The following is a 6718-nucleotide window of genomic DNA, read 5'->3' as shown; positions in this document are numbered from 1 at the left end:
AGTTTATACACATTTTATGTTATGTAACAATGCCCTTTCTCTTTTATTGAGTCCTAAAATAGTTAATGGTTAACAGGTCAGGATGCTCTCGATGGTGCAGCTGTAGACCTTTTTGAGGAACTGGGGACCCATGCCAAATCTTTTCAATCTCCTGAGGGGGAAAAGGTGTTGTCGTGCCCTCTTCACGACTGTCTTGGTGTGTTTGGACCATGATAGTTTGTTGGTGATGTGGACACCAAGGAACTTGAAACTCTCGGCCCGCTCCACTACAGCCCCGTCGATGTTAATGGAGGCCTGTTCGGCCCTCCTTTTCCCGTAGTCCACGATCATCTCCTTTGTCTTGGTCACGTTGAGGGAGAGGATGTTGTCCTGGCACCACACTGCCAGGTCTCTGACCTCCTCCCTATAGGCTGACTCATCGTTGTCAGTGATCAGACCTACCAACGTTGTGTCGTCGGCAAACTTAATGATGGTGTAGGAGTCATGCTTGGCCAAGCAGTCGTGGGTGAACAGGGAGTACAGGAGGGGACTGAGCACGCACCCCTGAGGGGCCCCCGTGTTGAGGATCAGCGCGGCAGATGTGTTGTTGCCTACCCTTACCACCTGGGGGCGGCCCATCAGGAAGTCCAGGATCAAGTTGCAGAGGGAGGTGTTTAGTCCCAGGATCCTTAGCTTAGTGATGAGCTTTGAGGGCACTATGGTGTTGAATCCACCCCCAGTATCACTCCTACTCCCCAGGCACTATAATTTGTTGACTTCTGTAACCGTAAAAGCCTTGGTTTCTTGCATGTTAACATCAGAAGCCTCCTCCCCAAGTTTGAGTTATTCACTGCGTTAGCACACTCCGCCATCCCTGATGTTCTAGCAGTTTCTGAATCCTGGCTTGGGAAGGCCATCGAAAATTCAGAAATGTCCATCCCGAACTACAACATTTTCCGTCTAGATAGAACTGCCAAAGGGGGCGGAGTTGCAATCTACTGTAGAGATAGCCTGCAGAGCTCTATCATACTATCCAGGTCTGTGCCCAAACAGTTTGAGCTTCTACTTCAAAAAATCCAACTTTCCAGAAATAAGTCTCTCACTAGTGCGGCTTGCTACAGACCCCCCTCAGCCCACAGTTATGCCCTGGACACCATATGTAAATTGATTGCCCCCCATCGATCCTCAGAGTTCGTACTGCTTGGTGACCTAAACTGGGATATGCTTAACACCCCGGCCGTCCTACAATCTAAACTAGATGCCCTCAATCTCACACAAATTATCAAGGAACCTACCAGGTACAACCCTACATCCGTAAACATGGGCACCCTCATAGATATCATCCTGACTAACTTACCCTCTAAATACACCTCCGCTGTCTTCAACCAGGATCTCAGCGATCACAGCCTCATTGCCTGCGTCCGTAATGGGTCAGCGGTCAAACGACCACCCCTCATCACTGTCAAACGCTCCCTAAAACACTTCAGCGAGCAGGCCTTTCTAATTGATCTGGCCCAGGTATCCTGGATGGATATTGACCTCATTCCGTCAGTAGAGGATGCCTGGATGTTCTTCAAAAGTGCTTTCCTCTCCATCTTAAATAAGCATGCCCCATTCAAAAAATTCAGAACTAAGAACAGATATAGCCCCTGGTTCACCCCAGACTTGAATGCCCTTGACCAGCACAAAAACATCCTGTGGCATACTGCATTAGCATCGAACAGCCCCCGCGATATGCACATTTTCACGGAAGTAGGAACCAATATACACAATCAGTTAGGAAAGCAAAGGCTAGCTTTTTCAAACAGAAATGTGCATCCTGTAGCACTAACTCCAAAAAGTTTTGGGACACTATAAAGTCCATGGAGAATAAGAGCACCTCCTCCCAGCTGCCCACTGCACTGAGGCTAGGAAACACTGTCACCACCGATAAATCTACGATAATCGAGAATTTCAATAAGCATTTTGCTACGGCTGGCCATGCTTTCCAACTGGCTACCATTACCCCGGCTACCAGCTCTGCACCCTCCGCTGTAACTTGCCCATGCCCCCCCCCCCCACACACTTTTCATTCAACCAAATTCAGATAGCTGATGTCCTGAAAAAGCTGCAAAATCTGGAATCCCACAAATCAGCTGGGCTAGACAATCTGGACCCTTTCTTTCTAAAATTAGCCGCCGAAATTGTCGCAACCCCTATTACTAGCCTGTTCAACCTCTCTTTCGTATCGTCTGAGATCCCCAGAGATTGGAAAGCTGCTGCGGTCATCCCCCTCTTCAAAGGGGGTGACACTCTAGATCCAAACTGTTAAATACCTATATCCATCCTACCCTGCCTTTCGAAAGCATTTGAAAGCCAAGTTAACAAACAGATCACCGACCACTTCGAATCCCACCGTACCATCTCCGCTATGCAATCTGGTTTCTGAGCTGGTCATGGGTGCACCTCAGCCACACTCAAGGTCCTAAATTATATAATAACCGCGATCGATAAAAGACAGTACTGTGCAGCCATCTTCATCGACCTTGCCAAGGCTTTTGACTCTGTCAATCACCGCATTCTTATTGGCAGACTAAATAGCCTTGGTTTCTCAACTGACTGCCTCGCCTGGTTCACCAACTACTTTTCAGATAGAGTTCAATGTGTCAAATCGGATGGCCAGTTGTCTGGACCTATGGCAGTCTCTATGGGGGTGCCACAGGGTTCAATTCTTGGGCCGACTCTTTTCTCTGTGTATATCAATGATGTCGCTCTTGCTGCTGGTGACTCTCAGATCCACCTCTACGCAGACGACACCATTTTGTATACATCTGGCCCTTCATTGGACACTGTGTTAACAAACCTCCAAACGAGCTTCAATGCCATACAACACTCCTTCAGTAGCCTCCAACTGCTCTTAAACACTAGTAAAACTAAATGCATGCTCTTCAACCGAACGCTGCTTGCACCCGCCCACCCGACTAGAATCACTACTCTCGACGGGTCTGACCTAGAGTATGTGGACAACTACAAATACCTAGGTGTCTGGTTAGACTGTAAACTCTCCTTCCAGACTCACATTAAGAATCTCCAATCCAAAGTTAAATCTAGAATCGGTTTCCTATTTCGCAACAAAGCCTCCTTCACTCATGCTGCCAAACATGCCCTCGTAAAACTGACTATCCTACCGATCCTTGACTTCGGCGATGTCATTTACAAAATAGCCTCCAACACTCTACTCAGCAAATTGGATGTAGTCTATCACAGTGCCATCCATTTTGTCTCCAAAGCCCCATATACTACCCACCACTGTGACCTGTACGCTCTTGTTGGCTGGTCCTCACTACATATTCGTCGCCAAACCCACTGGCTCCAGGCCATATATAAATCACTGCTAGGCAAATCCCCGCCTTATCTTAGCTCATTGGTCACCATAGCAACACCCACCCGTAGTATGCGCTCCAGCAGGTATATCTCACTGGTCATCCCCAAAGCCAACACCTCCTTTGGCCGCCATTCCTTCCAGTTCTCTGCTGCCAATGACTGGAACAAATTGCAAAAATCTCTGAAGCTGGAGACACTTATCTCCCTCAATACCTTTAAGCATCAGTTGTCAGAGCACCTTACCGATCACTGCACCTGTACACAGCCCATCTGAAACTAACCCTAACCCTTACCCTAACCCTAACCCTAACCCTAACCCTAACCCTAACCCAATTTGTGTGAGATTTAGGGCATCTAGTTTGGATTGTAGGATGGCCAGGGTGTTAAGCATATGCCAGTTTAGGTCACCAAGCAGTACGAACTCTGAGGATAGATGGGGGCAAGCAATTCACATATGGTGTCCAGGACACAGCTGGGGGCTGAGGGGGGTCTGTAGCAAGTGGCAACAGTGAGAGACTTATTTCTGGAAAGGTGGATTTTTAGAAGTAGGAGCTCAAACTGTTTGGGCACAGACCTGGATAGTATGATAGAGCTCTGCAGGCTATCTCTACATTAGATTGCAACTCCACCCCCTTTGGCAGTTCTATCTAGACGGAAAATGTTGTAGTGGGGGATGGACATTTCTGAAGTTTTGGTGGCCTTCCTAAACCAGGATTCAGAAACTGCTAGAACATCAGGGATGGCGGAGTGTGCTAATGCAGTGAATAACTCAAACTTAGGAAGGAGGCTTCTGATGTTAACATGCAAAAAGCCAAGGCTTTTACGGTTACAGAAGTCAACAAATGATAGCGCCTGGGGAGTAGGAGTGATACTGGGGGCTGCAAGGCCTGGGTTAACCTCTACATCACCAGAGGAACAGAGGAGGACTAGAATAAGTATACGGCTAAAGGCTTTAAGAACTGGTCTTCTACTGCGTTGGGTTCAGAGAATAAAGGGGGCAGTTCTCTGGGCGTTGTAGAATAGATTCAGGGCATTATGTACAGACAAGGATATGGAAGGATATGAGTACAGTGGAGGTAAACCTAAGCGTTGGGTAACGATGAAAGAGATAGCATCACTGGAGGCACCGATTGAGCCGGTCTCCGTGTGTATGGGGGGTGGGACAAAGGAGCTATCTAAGGCAGTTTGAGAGGGACTTGGGTCTCTACAGTGAAATTGGGTTAGGGTTAGCAATAGGCAAGGCATATTGACATGGGAGAGAGGCATAAAGCAATCACAGGTGTTATTCGAGAGAGCTAAGACAACTGGTAATGGCGATGAAAATTAGGGCTGAGGCTAAACAGATAAACAGGACAGGGTACTGTGTAAAGGAACAGTCCAGCAGGCATCAGCTGTGCAGCTGAGTGATCATAAGGTCCAGTGAACAGCAATGTGAGTCCGAGAGCAGTTCGAATTGGTGCTACAGCACAGGCGATCAGGAAGCACGGCTGTTGAATTGTGTGTGCTAGCGGGCCGGGGCTAGCAGATGGGATCTTCGTGGTCGTCGCAACGGGAAGCCTGTTGAAACCACAGACGATTACGTCGGCAGACCAGTCGTGATGGATCGGCGGGGCTCCGTGTCAACACTAGGAGGTCCCGTCCGGTTGACAGAGAGGTAGATAGTCGGGAGATGGGCCTGACTCGAGGCTAGCTCAAGGCTGATTAGCCAACAACAACGTTCATAATCTGATATGTTCTGGGTCGATTTGAATAGCTGCTTGTATACTTCTACTCTTGAACACTCTAACATAGAGCTCTTGCAAGGGAAACCCATCTGGAATGAGCTGAGTAAAGGAAGAGGTGGGAGTAGTGCGGCTGCAGTTATTTAAGGAGGTCAGCCGCAGCACTACCCGGTACACGGGACTAATCTGAAATTCTTACTCGGAATGTATCCTGCCGCGCAGAAGGATACCATATTGGAGTGATCCAATACAGTGCTACATAACCCCATTGATAATGGATGGGAAATGGTTTAGGGCTGTTTAGCCAAAGAATCCCAAAGGTTGCATGTTCAAATCCAGTGAAAGAAAGTTGTTTTTGATAGTGTTGTTTTAAGCCTATCCCAAACCTTAACCCTAACCTTAACCCAAACCTTAACCCGAACCTTAACCCTAACCTTAACCCTGACCTTAAAAACTCAGAGTTAATGCCTAAACTTAACCAAAAACACTTCGAAATTTGACATTTGGAACAACTTCGAAATTTGACGTTTGAGAAACATGGTGAAATTAGACTGTTAGAGCTGGAGACTCTTATCTCCCTCACTAACTTTAAGCATCAGTTGTCAGAGCACCTTACCGATCACTGCACCTGTACACAGCCCATCTGAAATTAGCCCACCCAACTACCTCATCCCCATATTGTTATTTATTTTGCTCATTTGCATCCCAGTATCTCTATTTGCACATCATCTCTTGCACATCTATCATTCCAGTGTTAATACTAATTGTAATTACTTTGCACTATAGCCTATTTATTGCCTTACCTCCATAACTTGCTACATTTGCACACACTGTGTATATATTTTCTGTTGTATTTTTGACTTTATGTTTTGTTTACCCCATATGTAACTCTGTGTTGTTGTTTTTATCGCACTGCTTTGCTTTATCTTGGCCAGGTCGCAGTTGTAAATGAGAACTTGTTCTCAACTGGCTTACCTGGTTAAATAAAGGTAACTGCAAGTACACTGCAATAAAAAAAGGTGTTACGTTGGACGCACTATTTGCAGCATACTACAGTTATACTGCCCTCTGACTTTTTCGGAAGGGTAAGAATGAAATAGTATGAATAAATTCATCAAAATAATGTTTTTTTATGAAAATATGTCAATCATTATTTGAATATGTTGGTAACCAGTTGTATAAAAGTGATAATGCCCTCGAAGCCGGTGTTTGGAGGATATATTGGCACGTTTTGCCGGCCCTGGACGAACACCACCCGTGCCAATATCCTCCAAACACCAGCTTCGAGGGCATTATTACTTAAATAATGGACCCTCTAGTCCCAGGGCGCTCCGAGGTTCCAGGACAGTTGGGACACTTAAAGAAATGTCTGTTGAAAACCCTGAAAACCAGACTCCTTTCTGCCTAACACCAATAGAGGAATGACAAGTTAAAAGAATCTCTTCATGAGGAATAAAAGCCCATCGAAATAAAAATATGCTTCCATGCGCAGCGTGGATCTGACTTCCTGCAGGGATTGCGTGGTAACCAAGGAAACCCGTTTGGTTGGTCCGCCTACTTTATTCTCTGTTTTGTAAATATTTAACAAATTGGAGAAGATCTCCTCTTTTATAACCATATTTTCCTCAAGCTCCTGATATTTGTCTGAGAGTAGG

This window comes from Coregonus lavaretus (genome assembly GCF_964263955.1).
Source record: "Coregonus lavaretus genome assembly, chromosome: 9".
Classification (NCBI taxonomy): Eukaryota; Metazoa; Chordata; class Actinopteri; order Salmoniformes; family Salmonidae; genus Coregonus; species Coregonus lavaretus.
This window is presented reverse-complemented; position numbering follows the sequence as displayed.